Source organism: Salmo salar, chromosome ssa22 (assembly GCF_905237065.1).
Source record: "Salmo salar chromosome ssa22, Ssal_v3.1, whole genome shotgun sequence".
Classification (NCBI taxonomy): Eukaryota; Metazoa; Chordata; class Actinopteri; order Salmoniformes; family Salmonidae; genus Salmo; species Salmo salar.
Window position 1 is genome coordinate 35,059,854 of NC_059463.1, and position 18,831 is coordinate 35,078,684.

The 18,831-nt window shown below is 36.3% G+C and overlaps 1 protein-coding gene across 1 annotated transcript in view; it reads right to left on the minus strand.

Moving 5' to 3' along the window:
- LOC106583254 (synaptotagmin-6-like) overlaps positions 1-18,831 on the minus strand; it is a 117,211-nt gene that overhangs the window by 68,483 nt on the left and 29,897 nt on the right. The gene's annotated exons all lie outside the window — the stretch shown is intronic.

Sequence of the window (18,831 nt, forward strand, 5' to 3'; positions counted from 1 at the left end):
ACACAATGAGCTACAACAACTACCTATACTAACACTACACAATGAGCTACAACAACTACCTATACTAACACTACACAATGAGCTACAACAACTACCTATACTAACACTACACAATGAGCTACAACAACTACAGTACCTATACTAACACTACACTATGAGCTACAACAACTACCTATACTAACACTACACAATGAGCTACAACAACTACCTATACTAACACTACACTATGAGCTACAACTACAGTACCTATACTAACACTACACAATGAGCTACAACAACTACCTATACTAACACTACACTATGAGCTACAACAACTACCTATACTAACACTACACAATGAGCTACAACAACTACCTATACTAACACTACACAATGAGCTACAACAACTACCTATACTAACACTACACAATGAGCTACAACAACTACCTATACTAACACTACACAATGAGCTACAACAACTACCTATACTAACACTACACAATGAGCTACAACAACTACCTATACTAACACTACACAATGAGCTACAACAACTACCTATACTAACACTACACAATGAGCTACAACAACTACCTATACTAACACTACACTATGAGCTACAACAACTACCTATACTAACACTACACAATGAGCTACAACAACTACCTATACTAACACTACACAATGAGCTACAACTACGGTACCTATACTAACACTACACAATGAGCTACAACAACTACCTATACCAGCACTACACTATGAGCTACAACTACAGTACCTATACTAACACTACACTATGAGCTACAACAACTACCTATACTAACACTACACAATGAGCTACAACAACTACCTATACTAACACTACACAATGAGCTACAACAACTACCTATACTAACACTACACTATGAGCTACAACAACTACCTATACTAACACTACACAATGAGCTACAACAACTACCTATACTAACACTACACAATGAGCTACAACAACTACCTATACTAACACTACACAATGAGCTACAACAACTACCTATACTAACACTACACTATGAGCTACAACAACTACCTATACTAACACTACACAATGAGCTACAACAACTACCTATACTAACACTACACAATGAGCTACAACAACTACTCCTATACTAACACTACACAATGAGCTACAACAACTACCTATACTAACACTACACAATGAGCTACAACAACTACAGTACCTATACTAACACTACACAATGAGCTACAACAACTACCTATACTAACACTACACAATGAGCTACAACAACTACAGTACCTATACTAACACTACACAATGAGCTACAACAACTACCTATACTAACACTACACTATGAGCTACAACTACAGTACCTATACTAACACTACACAATGAGCTACAACAACTACCTATACTAACACTACACTATGAGCTACAACAACTACCTATACTAACACTACACAATGAGCTACAACAACTACCAATACTAACACTACACTATGAGCTACAACTACAGCTACCTATACTAACACTACACTATGAGCTACAACAACTACCTATACTAACACTACACTATGAGCTACAACAACTACCTATACTAACACTACACAATGAGCTACAACTACAGCTACCTATACTAACACTACACAATGAGCTACAACAACTACCTATACTAACACTACACAATGAGCTACAACAACTACCTATACTAACACTACACTATGAGCTACAACACAGCTACCTATACTAACACTACACTATGAGCTACAACAACTACCTATACTAACACTACACAATGAGCTACAACAACTACCTATACTAACACTACACAATGAGCTACAACTACAGTACCTATACTAACACTACACTATGAGCTACAACAACTACCTATACTAACACTACACTATGAGCTACAACAACTACCTATACTAACACTACACAATGAGCTACAACAACTACCTATACTAACACTACACAATGAGCTACAACAACTACCTATACTAACACTACACAATGAGCTACAACAACTACCTATACTAACACTACACAATGAGCTATAACAACTACCTATACTAACACTACACTATGAGCTACAACAACTACCTATACTAACACTACACAATGAGCTACAACAACTACGTCCTATACTAACACTACACAATGAGCTACAACAACTACCTATACTAACACTACACAATGAGCTACAACAACTACCCTATACTAACACTACACAATGAGCTACAACAACTACCTATACTAACACTACACAATGAGCTACAACAACTACAGTACCTATACTAACACTACACAATGAGCTACAACAACTACCTATACTAACACTACACTATGAGCTACAACTACAGTACCTATACTAACACTACACAATGAGCTACAACAACTACCTATACTAACACTACACTATGAGCTACAACAACTACCTATACTAACACTACACAATGAGCTACAACAACTACCTATACTAACACTACACTATGAGCTACAACTACAGTACCTATACTAACACTACACAATGAGCTACAACAACTACCTATACTAACACTACACTATGAGCTACAACAACTACCTATACTAACACTACACAATGAGCTACAACAACTACCTATACTAACACTACACAATGAGCTACAACAACTACCTATACTAACACTACACAATGAGCTACAACAACTACCTATACTAACACTACACAATGAGCTACAACAACTACCTATACTAACACTACACAATGAGCTACAACAACTACCTATACTAACACTACACTATGAGCTACAACTAAAGTACCTATACTAACACTACACAATGAGCTACAACAACTACCTATACTAACACTACACAATGAGCTACAACAACTACCTATACTAACACTACACAATGAGCTACAACTACAGTACCTATACTAACACTACACTATGAGCTACAACAACTACCTATACTAACACTACACAATGAGCTACAACAACTACCTATACTAACACTACACAATGAGCTACAACAACTACCTATACTAACACTACACAATGAGCTACAACAACTACCTATACTAACACTACACTATGAGCTACAACAACTACCTATACTAACACTACACTATGAGCTACAACAACTACCTATACTAACACTACACAATGAGCTACAACAACTACAGTACCTATACTAACACTACACAATGAGCTACAACAACTACCTATACTAACACTACACAATGAGCTACAACAACTACAGTACCTATACTAACACTACACAATGAGCTACAACAACTACCTATACTAACACTACACTATGAGCTACAACAACTACCTATACTAACACTACACAATGAGCTACAACAACTACCTATACTAACACTACACTATGAGCTACAACTACAGTACCTATACTAACACTACACAATGAGCTACAACAACTACCTATACTAACACTACACTATGAGCTACAACAACTACCTATACTAACACTACACAATGAGCTACAACAACTACCTATACTAACACTACACAATGAGCTACAACTACAGCTACCTATACTAACACTACACTATGAGCTACAACAACTACCTATACTAACACTACACTATGAGCTACAACAACTACCTATACTAACACTACACAATGAGCTACAACTACAGTACCTATACTAACACTACACTATGAGCTACAACAACTACCTATACTAACACTACACAATGAGCTACAACAACTACCTATACTAACACTACACTATGAGCTACAACTACAGTACCTATACTAACACTACACTATGAGCTACAACAACTACCTATACTAACACTACACAATGAGCTACAACAACTACCTATACTAACACTACACAATGAGCTACAACTACAGTACCTATACTAACACTACACTATGAGCTACAACAACTACCTATACTAACACTACACAATGAGCTACAACAACTACCTATACTAACACTACACAATGAGCTACAACAACTACCTATACTAACACTACACAATGAGCTACAACAACTACCTATACTAACACTACACAATGAGCTACAACAACTACCTATACTAACACTACACTATGAGCTACAGCAACTACCTATACTAACACTACACTATGAGCTACAACAACTACCTATACTAACACTACACAATGAGCTATAACAACTACAGTACCTATACTAACACTACACAATGAGCTACAACAACTACCTATACTAACACTACACAATGAGCTACAACAACTACAGTACCTATACTAACACTACACAATGAGCTACAACAACTACCTATACTAACACTACACAATGAGCTACAACAACTACAGTACCTATACTAACACTACACAATGAGCTACAACAACTACCTATACTAACACTACACTATGAGCTACAACTACAGTACCTATACTAACACTACACAATGAGCTACAACAACTACCTATACTAACACTACACTATGAGCTACAACAACTACCTATACTAACACTACACAATGAGCTACAACAACTACCTATACTAACACTACACTATGAGCTACAACTACAGTACCTATACTAACACTACACTATGAGCTACAACAACTACCTATACTAACACTACACAATGAGCTACAACAACTACCTATACTAACACTACACTATGAGCTACAACAACTACCTATACTAACACTACACAATGAGCTACAACAACTACCTATACTAACACTACACAATGAGCTACAACAACTACCTATACTAACACTACACAATGAGCTACAACAACTACCTATACTAACACTACACAATGAGCTACAACAACTACCTATACTAACACTACACAATGAGCTACAACAACTACAGTACCTATACTAACACTACACTATGAGCTACAACAACTACCTATACTAACACTACACAATGAGCTACAACAACTACCTATACTAACACTACACTATGAGCTACAACAACTACCTATACTAACACTACACTATGAGCTACAACAACTACCTATACTAACACTACACAATGAGCTACAACCACAGTACCTATACTAACACTACACTATGAGCTACAACAACTACCTATACTAACACTACACAATGAGCTACAACAACTACCTATACTAACACTACACAATGAGCTACAACCACAGTACCTATACTAACACTACACTATGAGCTACAACAACTACCTATACTAACACTACACAATGAGCTACAACAACTACCTATACTAACACTACACAATGAGCTACAACTACAGTACCTATACTAACACTACACTATGAGCTACAACAACTACCTATACTAACACTACACAATGAGCTACAACAACTACCTATACTAACACTACACAATGAGCTACAACAACTACCTATACTAACACTACACAATGAGCTACAACAACTACCTATACTAACACTACACTATGAGCTACAACAACTACCTATACTAACACTACACTATGAGCTACAACAACTACCTATACTAACACTACACAATGAGCTATAACAACTACAGTACCTATACTAACACTACACAATGAGCTACAACAACTACCTATACTAACACTACACAATGAGCTACAACAACTACAGTACCTATACTAACACTACACAATGAGCTACAACAACTACCTATACTAACACTACACAATGAGCTACAACAACTACAGTACCTATACTAACACTACACAATGAGCTACAACAACTACCTATACTAACACTACACTATGAGCTACAACTACAGTACCTATACTAACACTACACAATGAGCTACAACAACTACCTATACTAACACTACACTATGAGCTACAACAACTACCTATACTAACACTACACAATGAGCTACAACAACTACCAATACTAACACTACACTATGAGCTACAACTACAGCTACCTATACTAACACTACACTATGAGCTACAACAACTACCTATACTAACACTACACTATGAGCTATAACAACTACCTATACTAACACTACACTATGAGCTACAACAACTACCTATACTAACACTACACAATGAGCTACAACAACTACCTATACTAACACTACACAATGAGCTACAACAACAGTACCTATACTAACACTACACTATGAGCTACAACAACTACCTATACTAACACTACACAATGAGCTACAACAACTACCTATACTAACACTACACTATGAGCTACAACTACAGTACCTATACTAACACTACACTATGAGCTACAACAACTACCTATACTAACACTACACAATGAGCTACAACAACTACCTATACTAACACTACACAATGAGCTACAACAACTACCTATACTAACACTACACTATGAGCTACAACAACTACCTATACTAACACTACACAATGAGCTACAACAACTACCTATACTAACACTACACTATGAGCTACAACAACTACCTATACTAACACTACACTATGAGCTACAGCAACTACCTATACTAACACTACACAATGAGCTATAACAACTAACTATACTAACACTACACTATGAGCTTTAACAACTACCTATACTAACACTACACAATGAGCTATAACAACTACCTATACTAACACTACACAATGAGCTACAACAACTACAGTACCTATACTAACACTACACTATGAGCTACAACAACTACCTATACTAACACTACACAATGAGCTATAACAACTACCTATACTAACACTACACAATGAGCTATAACAACTACCTATACTAACACTACACAATGAGCTACATCTACAGTACCTATACTAACACTACACAATGAGCTACAACAACTACCTATACTAACACTACACTATGAGCTACAACTACAGTACCTATACTAACACTACACAATGAGCTACAACAACTACCTATACTAACACTACACTATGAGCTACAACAACTACCTATACTAACACTACACAATGAGCTACAACAACTACCAATACTAACACTACACTATGAGCTACAACTACAGTACCTATACTAACACTACACAATGAGCTACAACAACTACCTATACTAACACTACACTATGAGCTACAACAACTACCTATACTAACACTACACTATGAGCTACAACAACTACCTATACTAACACTACACAATGAGCTACAACAACTACCTATACTAACACTACACTATGAGCTACAACTACAGTACCTATACTAACACTACACAATGAGCTACAACAACTACCTATACTAACACTACACAATGAGCTATAACAACTACCTATACTAACACTACACAATGAGCTACAACAACTACCTATACTAACACTACACAATGAGCTACAACAACTACCTATACTAACACTACACTATGAGCTACAACAACTACCTATACTAACACTACACAATGAGCTACAACAACTACCTATACTAACACTACACTATGAGCTACAACAACTACCTATACTAACACTACACAATGAGCTACAACAACTACCTATACTAACACTACACTATGAGCTACAACAACTACCTATACTAACACTACACAATGAGCTACAACAACTACCTATACTAACACTACACAATGAGCTACAACAACTACCTATACTAACACTACACTATGAGCTACAACAACTACCTATACTAACACTACACAATGAGCTACAACAACTACCTATACTAACACTACACTATGAGCTACAACAACAGTACCTATACTAACACTACACTATGAGCTACAACAACTACCTATACTAACACTACACAATGAGCTACAACAACTACCTATACTAACACTACACAATGAGCTACAACCACAGTACCTATACTAACACTACACAATGAGCTACAACAACTACCTATACTAACACTACACAATGAGCTACAACAACTACCTATACTAACACTACACAATGAGCTACAACAACTACCTATACTAACACTACACTATGAGCTACAACTACAGCTACCTATACTAACACTACACTATGAGCTACAACAACTACCTATACTAACACTACACTATGAGCTACAACAACTACCTATACTAACACTACACAATGAGCTACAACTACAGTACCTATACTAACACTACACTATGAGCTACAACAACTACCTATACTAACACTACACAATGAGCTATAACAACTACAGTACCTATACTAACACTACACTATGAGCTACAACACAGCTACCTATACTAACACTACACTATGAGCTACAACAACTACCTATACTAACACTACACAATGAGCTACAACAACTACCTATACTAACACTACACTATGAGCTACAACAACTACCTATACTAACACTACACTATGAGCTACAACTACAGTACCTATACTAACACTACACAATGAGCTACAACAACTACCTATACTAACACTACACTATGAGGAACAACTACTACCTATACTAACACTACACTATGAGCTACAACTACAGTACCTATACTAACACTACACAATGAGCTACAACAACTACCTATACTAACACTACACTATGAGCTACAACAACTACCTATACTAACACTACACAATGAGCTACAACAACTACCTATACTAACACTACACTATGAGCTACAACAACTACCTATACTAACACTACACAATGAGCTACAACAACTACAGTCCTATACTAACACTACACAATGAGCTACAACAACTACCTATACTAACACTACACAATGAGCTATAACAACTACCTATACTAACACTACACTATGAGCTACACCAACTACCTATACTAACACTACACAATGAGCTACAACAACTACAGTACCTATACTAACACTACACTATGAGCTACAACAACTACCTATACTAACACTACACAATGAGCTACAACAACTACCTATACTAACACTACACTATGAGCTACAACTACAGTACCTATACTAACACTACACAATGAGCTACAACAACTACCTATACTAACACTACACTATGAGCTACAACTACAGTACCTATACTAACACTACACAATGAGCTACAACAACTACCTATACTAACACTACACAATGAGCTACAACAACTACCTATACTAACACTACACAATGAGCTACAACAACTACCTATACTAACACTACACAATGAGCTACAACAACTACCTATACTAACACTACACTATGAGCTACAACAACTACCTATACTAACACTACACAATGAGCTACAACAACTACCTATACTAACACTACACTATGAGCTACAACAACTACCTATACTAACACTACACAATGAGCTACAACAACTACCTATACTAACACTACACTATGAGCTACAACAACTACCTATACTAACACTACACTATGAGCTACAACAACTACCTATACTAACACTACACAATGAGCTATAACAACTACCTATACTAACACTACACTATGAGCTACAACAACTACCTATACTAACACTACACAATGAGCTACAACAACTACCTATACTAACACTACACTATGAGCTACAACTACAGTACCTATACTAACACTACACTATGAGCTACAACAACTACCTATACTAACACTACACAATGAGCTACAACAACTACCTATACTAACACTACACTATGAGCTACAACCACAGTACCTATACTAACACTACACTATGAGCTACAACAACTACCTATACTAACACTACACAATGAGCTACAACAACTACCTATACTAACACTACACAATGAGCTACAACAACTACCTATACTAACACTACACTATGAGCTACAACTACAGTACCTATACTAACACTACACTATGAGCTACAACAACTACCTATACTAACACTACACAATGAGCTACAACAACTACCTATACTAACACTACACAATGAGCTACAACTACAGTACCTATACTAACACTACACTATGAGCTACAACAACTACCTATACTAACACTACACAATGAGCTATAACAACTACAGTACCTATACTAACACTACACTATGAGCTACAACTACAGTACCTATACTAACACTACACTATGAGCTACAACAACTACCTATACTAACACTACACAATGAGCTACAGCAACTACCTATACTAACACTACACTATGAGCTACAACAACTACCTATACTAACACTACACTATCAGCTACAACTACAGTACCTATACTAACACTACACTATGAGCTACAACAACTACCTATACTAACACTACACTATGAGGAACAACTACTACCTATACTAACACTACACTATGAGCTACAACTACAGTACCTATACTAACACTACACAATGAGCTACAACAACTACCTATACTAACACTACACTATGAGCTACAACAACTACCTATACTAACACTACACTATGAGCTACAACAACTACCTATACTAACACTACACTATGAGCTACAACAACTACCTATACTAACACTACACAATGAGCTACAACAACTACCTATACTAACACTACACAATGAGCTACAACAATTACCTATACTAACACTACACAATGAGCTACAACAACTACCTATACTAACACTACACTATGAGCTACAGCAACTACCTATACTAACACTACACTATGAGCTACAACAACTACCTATACTAACACTACACAATGAGCTACAACAACTACAGTACCTATACTAACACTACACAATGAGCTACAACAACTACCTATACTAACACTACACAATGAGCTACAACAACTACAGTACCTATACTAACACTACACAATGAGCTACAACAACTACCTATACTAACACTACACTATGAGCTACAACAACTACAGTACCTATACTAACACTACACAATGAGCTACAACAACTACCTATACTAACACTACACTATGAGCTACAACTACAGTACCTATACTAACACTACACAATGAGCTACAACAACTACCTATACTAACACTACACTATGAGCTACAACAACTACCTATACTAACACTACACAATGAGCTACAACAACTACCTATACTAACACTACACTATGAGCTACAACTACAGTACCTATACTAACACTACACAATGAGCTACAACAACTACCTATACTAACACTACACAATGAGCTACAACAACTACCTATACTAACACTACACTATGAGCTACAACAACTACCTATACTAACACTACACAATGAGCTACAACAACTACCTATACTAACACTACACAATGAGCTACAACAACTACCTATACTAACACTACACAATGAGCTACAACAACTACCTATACTAACACTACACTATGAGCTACAACAACTACCTATACTAACACTACACAATGAGCTACAACAACTACCTATACTAACACTACACTATGAGCTACAACAACTACCTATACTAACACTACACTATGAGCTACAACAACTACCTATACTAACACTACACAATGAGCTATAACAACTACCTATACTAACACTACACTATGAGCTACAACAACTACCTATACTAACACTACACAATGAGCTACAACAACTACCTATACTAACACTACACTATGAGCTACAACTACAGCTACCTATACTAACACTACACTATGAGCTACAACAACTACCTATACTAACACTACACAATGAGCTACAACAACTACCTATACTAACACTACACTATGAGCTACAACTACAGCTACCTATACTAACACTACACTATGAGCTACAACAACTACCTATACTAACACTACACAATGAGCTACAACAACTACCTATACTAACACTACACAATGAGCTACAACAACTACCTATACTAACACTACACAATGAGCTACAACAACTACCTATACTAACACTACACTATGAGCTACAACAACAGTACCTATACTAACACTACACTATGAGCTACAACAACTACCTATACTAACACTACACAATGAGCTACAACAACTACCTATACTAACACTACACAATGAGCTACAACAACTACCTATACTAACACTACACTATGAGCTACAACTACAGTACCTATACTAACACTACACTATGAGCTACAACAACTACCTATACTAACACTACACAATGAGCTACAACAACTACCTATACTAACACTACACAATGAGCTACAACTACAGTACCTATACTAACACTACACTATGAGCTACAACAACTACCTATACTAACACTACACAATGAGCTATAACAACTACAGTACCTATACTAACACTACACTATGAGCTACAACTACAGTACCTATACTAACACTACACTATGAGCTACAACAACTACCTATACTAACACTACACAATGAGCTACAGCAACTACCTATACTAACACTACACTATGAGCTACAACAACTACCTATACTAACACTACACTATGAGCTACAACTACAGTACCTATACTAACACTACACTATGAGCTACAACAACTACCTATACTAACACTACACTATGAGCTACAACTACAGTACCTATACTAACACTACACAATGAGCTACAACAACTACCTATACTAACACTACACTATGAGCTACAACAACTACCTATACTAACACTACACTATGAGCTACAACAACTACCTATACTAACACTACACTATGAGCTACAACAACTACCTATACTAACACTACACAATGAGCTATAACAACTACCTATACTAACACTACACAATGAGCTACAACAACTACCTATACTAACACTACACAATGAGCTACAACAACTACCTATACTAACACTACACTATGAGCTACAACAACTACCTATACTAACACTACACTATGAGCTACAGCAACTACCTATACTAACACTACACAATGAGCTATAACAACTACAGTACCTATACTAACACTACACAATGAGCTACAACAACTACCTATACTAACACTACACAATGAGCTACAACAACTACAGTACCTATACTAACACTACACAATGAGCTACAACAACTACCTATACTAACACTACACAATGAGCTACAACAACTACAGTACCTATACTAACACTACACAATGAGCTACAACAACTACCTATACTAACACTACACTATGAGCTACAACTACAGTACCTATACTAACACTACACAATGAGCTACAACAACTACCTATACTAACACTACACTATGAGCTACAACAACTACCTATACTAACACTACACAATGAGCTACAACAACTACCAATACTAACACTACACTATGAGCTACAACTACAGTACCTATACTAACACTACACTATGAGCTACAACTACAGTACCTATACTAACACTACACAATGAGCTTCAACAACTACCTATACTAACACTACACTATGAGCTACAACAACTACCTATACTAACACTACACAATGAGCTACAACAACTACCTATACTAACACTACACTATGAGCTACAACCACGTACCTATACTAACACTACACTATGAGCTACAACAACTACCTATACTAACACTACACAATGAGCTACAACAACTACCTATACTAACACTACACAATGAGCTACAACAACTACCTATACTAACACTACACAATGAGCTACAACAACTACCTATACTAACACTACACAATGAGCTACAACAACTACCTATACTAACACTACACTATGAGCTACAACAACTACCTATACTAACACTACACTATGAGCTACAACAACTACCTATACTAACACTACACTATGAGCTACAACAACTACCTATACTAACACTACACTATGAGCTACAACAACTACCTATACTAACACTACACAATGAGCTACAACCACAGTACCTATACTAACACTACACAATGAGCTACAACAACTACCTATACTAACACTACACTATGAGCTACAACCACAGTACCTATACTAACACTACACTATGAGCTACAACAACTACCTATACTAACACTACACTATGAGCTACAACAACTACCTATACTAACACTACACAATGAGCTATAACAACTACCTATACTAACACTACACAATGAGCTACAACCGCCTACCTATACTAACACTACACTATGAGCTACAACAACTACCTATACTAACACTACACAATGAGCTATAACAACTACGTCCTATACTAACACTACACTATGAGCTACAACTACAGTACCTATACTAACACTACACTATGAGCTACAACAACTACCTATACTAACACTACACAATGAGCTACAACAACTACCTATACTAACACTACACTATGAGCTACAACAACTACCTATACTAACACTACACTATGAGCTACAACTACAGTACCTATACTAACACTACACTATGAGCTACAACAACTACCTATACTAACACTACACTATGAGCTACAACTACAGCTACCTATACTAACACTACACAATGAGCTACAACAACTACCTATACTAACACTACACTATGAGCTACAACAACTACCTATACTAACACTACACAATGAGCTACAACAACTACCTATACTAACACTACACTATGAGCTACAACAACTACCTATACTAACACTACACAATGAGCTACAACAACTACCTATACTAACACTACACAATGAGCTACAACAACTACCTATACTAACACTACACAATGAGCTACAACAACTACCTATACTAACACTACACTATGAGCTACAGCAACTACCTATACTAACACTACACTATGAGCTACAACAACTACCTATACTAACACTACACAATGAGCTACAACAACTACAGTACCTATACTAACACTACACAATGAGCTACAACAACTACCTATACTAACACTACACAATGAGCTACAACAACTACAGTACCTATACTAACACTACACAATGAGCTACAACAACTACCTATACTAACACTACACAATGAGCTACAACAACTACAGTACCTATACTAACACTACACAATGAGCTACAACAACTACCTATACTAACACTACACTATGAGCTACAACTACAGTACCTATACTAACACTACACAATGAGCTACAACAACTACCTATACTAACACTACACTATGAGCTACAACAACTACCTATACTAACACTACACAATGAGCTACAACAACTACCTATACTAACACTACACTATGAGCTACAACTACAGTACCTATACTAACACTACACTATGAGCTACAACAACTACCTATACTAACACTACACTATGAGCTACAACAACTACCTATACTAACACTACACAATGAGCTACAACAACTACCTATACTAACACTACACTATGAGCTACAACAACTACCTATACTAACACTACACAATGAGCTACAACAACTACCTATACTAACACTACACTATGAGCTACAACAACTACCTATACTAACACTACACTATGAGCTACAACAACTACCTATACTAACACTACACTATGAGCTACAACAACTACCTATACTAACACTACACTATGAGCTACAACAACTACCTATACTAACACTACACAATGAGCTACAACTACAGTACCTATACTAACACTACACTATGAGCTACAACAACTACCTATACTAACACTACACTATGAGCTACAACTACAGTACCTATACTAACACTACACTATGAGCTACAACAACTACCTATACTAACACTACACTATGAGCTACAACAACTACCTATACTAACACTACACAATGAGCTACAACAACTACCTATACTAACACTACACAATGAGCTACAACAACTACCTATACTAACACTACACAATGAGCTACAACAACTACCTATACTAACACTACACTATGAGCTACAACAACTACCTATACTAACACTACACAATGAGCTATAACAACTACCTATACTAACACTACACAATGAGCTACAACAATTACCTATACTAACACTACACAATGAGCTACAACAATTACCTATACTAACACTACACTATGAGCTACAACAACTACCTATACTAACACTACACTATGAGCTACAGCAACTACCTATACTAACACTACACAATGAGCTATAACAACTACAGTACCTATACTAACACTACACAATGAGCTACAACAACTACCTATACTAACACTACACAATGAGCTACAACAACTACAGTACCTATACTAACACTACACAATGAGCTACAACAACTACCTATACTAACACTACACAATGAGCTACAACAACTACAGTACCTATACTAACACTACACAATGAGCTACAACAACTACCTATACTAACACTACACTATGAGCTACAACTACAGTACCTATACTAACACTACACAATGAGCTACAACAACTACCTATACTAACACTACACTATGAGCTACAACAACTACCTATACTAACACTACACAATGAGCTACAACAACTACCAATACTAACACTACACTATGAGCTACAACTACAGTACCTATACTAACACTACACTATGAGCTACAACAACTACCTATACTAACACTACACTATGAGCTACAACAACTACCTATACTAACACTACACTATGAGCTACAGCAACTACCTATACTAACACTACACTATGAGCTACAACAACTACCTATACTAACACTACACAATGAGCTACAACAACTACCTATACTAACACTACACTATGAGCTACAACAACTACCTATACTAACACTACACTATGAGCTACAGCAACTACCTATACTAACACTACACTATGAGCTACAACAACTACCTATACTAACACTACACTATGAGCTACAGCAACTACCTATACTAACACTACACAATGAGCTACAACTACAGTACCTATACTAACACTACACTATGAGCTACAACAACTACCTATACTAACACTACACTATGAGCTACAACTACAGTACCTATACTAACACTACACTATGAGCTACAACAACTACATATACTAACACTACACTATGAGCTACAACAACTACCTATACTAACACTACACAATGAGCTACAACAACTACCTATACTAACACTACACAATGAGCTACAACAACTACCTATACTAACACTACACAATGAGCTACAGCAACTACCTATACTAACACTACACTATGAGCTACAACAACTACAGTACCTATACTAACACTACACAATGAGCTACAACAACTACCTATACTAACACTACACTATGAGCTACAACAACTACCTATACTAACACTACACAATGAGCTACAACAACTACCTATACTAACACTACACAATGAGCTACAACAACTACCTATACTAACACTACACTATGAGCTACAACAACTACAGTACCTATACTAACACTACACAATGAGCTACAACAACTACCTATACTAACACTACACAATGAGCTACAACAACTACCTATACTAACACTACACAATGAGCTACAACAACTACCTATACTAACACTACACAATGAGCTATAACAACTACCTATACTAACACTACACTATGAGCTAAAACAACTACCTATACTAACACTACACAATGAGCTACAACTACGGTACCTATACTAACACTACACAATGAGCTACAACAACTACCTATACTAACACTACACTATGAGCTACAACTACAGTACCTATACTAACACTACACAATGAGCTACAACAACTACCTATACTAACACTACACTATGAGCTACAACTAAAGTACCTATACTAACACTACACAATGAGCTACAACAACTACCTATACTAACACTACACTATGAGCTACAACTACAGTACCTATACTAACACTACACAATGAGCTACAACAACTACAGTACCTATACTAACACTACACAATGAGCTACAACAACTACCTATACTAACACTACACAATGAGCTACAACAACACGTACCTATACTAACACTACACAATGAGCTACAACAACTACCTATACTAACACTACACTATGAGCTACAACTACAGTACCTATACTAACACTACACAATGAGCTACAACAACTACCTATACTAACACTACACTATGAGCTACAACAACTACCTATACTAACACTACACTATGAGCTACAACAACTACCTATACTAACACTACACAATGAGCTATAACAACTACCTATACTAACACTACACTATGAGCTACAACAACTACCTATACTAACACTACACAATGAGCTACAACAACTACCTATACTAACACTACACAATGAGCTACAACTACAGTACCTATACTAACACTACACTATGAGCTACAACAACTACCTATACTAACACTACACTATGAGCTACAACTACAGTACCTATACTAACACTACACAATGAGCTACAACAACTACCTATACTAACACTACACTATGAGCTACAACAACTACCTATACTAACACTACACAATGAGCTACAACAACTACCTATACTAACACTACACAATGAGCTACAACAACTACCTATACTAACACTACACAATGAGCTACAACAACTACCTATACTAACACTACACAATGAGCTACAACAACTACCTATACTAACACTACACAATGAGCTACAACAACTACCTATACTAACACTACACTATGAGCTACAACAACTACAGTACCTATACTAACACTACACAATGAGCTACAACAACTACCTATACTAACACTACACAATGAGCTACAACAACTACCTATACTAACACTACACAATGAGCTACAACAACTACCTATACTAACACTACACAATGAGCTACAACAACTACCTATACTAACACTACACTATGAGCTACAACAACTACAGTACCTATACTAACACTACACAATGAGCTACAACAACTACCTATACTAACACTACACAATGAGCTACAACAACTACCTATACTAACACTACACAATGAGCTACAACAACTACCTATACTAACACTACACAATGAGCTACAACAACTACCTATACTAACACTACACTATGAGCTACAACAACTACCTATACTAACACTACACAATGAGCTACAACTACGGTACCTATACTAACACTACACAATGAGCTACAACAACTACCTATACTAACACTACACTATGAGCTACAACTACAGTACCTATACTAACACTACACAATGAGCTACAACAACTACCTATACTAACACTACACTATGAGCTACAACTACAGTACCTATACTAACACTACACAATGAGCTACAACAACTACCTATACTAACACTACACTATGAGCTACAACTACAGTACCTATACTAACACTACACAATGAGCTACAACAACTACAGTACCTATACTAACACTACACAATGAGCTACAACAACTACCTAT